Source organism: Cystoisospora suis (genome assembly GCF_002600585.1).
Source record: "Cystoisospora suis strain Wien I chromosome Unknown contig_636, whole genome shotgun sequence".
NCBI classification, from domain to species: Eukaryota; Apicomplexa; class Conoidasida; order Eucoccidiorida; family Sarcocystidae; genus Cystoisospora; species Cystoisospora suis.
In genome coordinates, this window is record NW_027153437.1 from 1 (window position 1) to 277 (window position 277).

The following is a 277-nucleotide window of genomic DNA, read 5'->3' on the forward strand; positions in this document are numbered from 1 at the left end:
AGATTAAAGATAGATAGATAGCACGGGTGTATACAAGCATACCGACACAAAAATAGATACAGAACGCGATCGAGTTAGACGGTGAAAGGGGTCGGTCCCTTCAAACTTTTCCTGTCTCCTCAACGTTGTAAGCTGTATTAGCTCCCTCCAGAGTAGAAAGATATAGAGAGTTAGATCTCTATGAACTCCCACGCGTGATCGAGTGAACAAGCAGGTCAACATATCCCTAGTTTTGGTCACTCCAGACGGGATCGATTCAGGTGTATGTACATACACT